Source organism: Arachis duranensis, chromosome 3 (assembly GCF_000817695.3).
Source record: "Arachis duranensis cultivar V14167 chromosome 3, aradu.V14167.gnm2.J7QH, whole genome shotgun sequence".
In the NCBI taxonomy this organism is placed as follows: domain Eukaryota; kingdom Viridiplantae; phylum Streptophyta; class Magnoliopsida; order Fabales; family Fabaceae; genus Arachis; species Arachis duranensis.
This window is the reverse complement of record NC_029774.3, coordinates 90921651-90922361: the sequence shown is the minus strand read 5'-3', so window position 1 is coordinate 90922361 and position 711 is coordinate 90921651.

Below are 711 nucleotides of genomic sequence, written 5' to 3'. Positions count from 1 at the left end.
TTTTCCTTTTAGGCTCAGGCTTTCGTTGTAGCATCGCCGCGCCAGTTTTTGGTCGCCTTTTAGAGTAGCGATTCCCTTTGTGGTAGGGAACTTCATACAGAGGTGTGGGGTCGAGACTATAGCTGCCAGTCTGTTTAGGGTTGGTCGCCCAATGAGGGCATTGTATGCTGAAGTGACGTCGACTATAATGTAGTCGATGCTTAATGTTTTAGATTGCTCGCCTCTTCCAAAGGTAGTGTGCAGCGAGACGTATCCTAAGGGATGGATTGGGGTATCCCTTAGCCCAAATAGGTCGGTGGGATAGGCTTTTAGTTCTTTTTCTTCAAGTCCGAGCTTGTCGAAGGCCGTTTTGAACAGGATATCTGCTGAGCTTCCCTGGTCAATCAGGGTTCGATGCAAGTTGGCGTTTGCTAGGATAATGGTGATTACCATTGGATCGTCGTGTCCGGGAATTATCCCTTGAGCATCTTCTCGGGTGAATGAAATAGTAGGTAACTCGGGCAGGGGACTGTCTTCTCGGATGTGATAGACTTCTTTGAGGTGTCTTTTTCGCAAGGATCTGGATGTTCCTCCGCCTGCAAAACCTCCATTTATCATGTGAACGTGCCTTTCAGGGGTTCGTGGGGTTTGTTCGGCCCGATCTTCGTTATCTCCTCGCCTTCTTTTTCTGGTTTCTTCTCCTTTTTCTGCTATGTATCTGTCGAGTTTTCC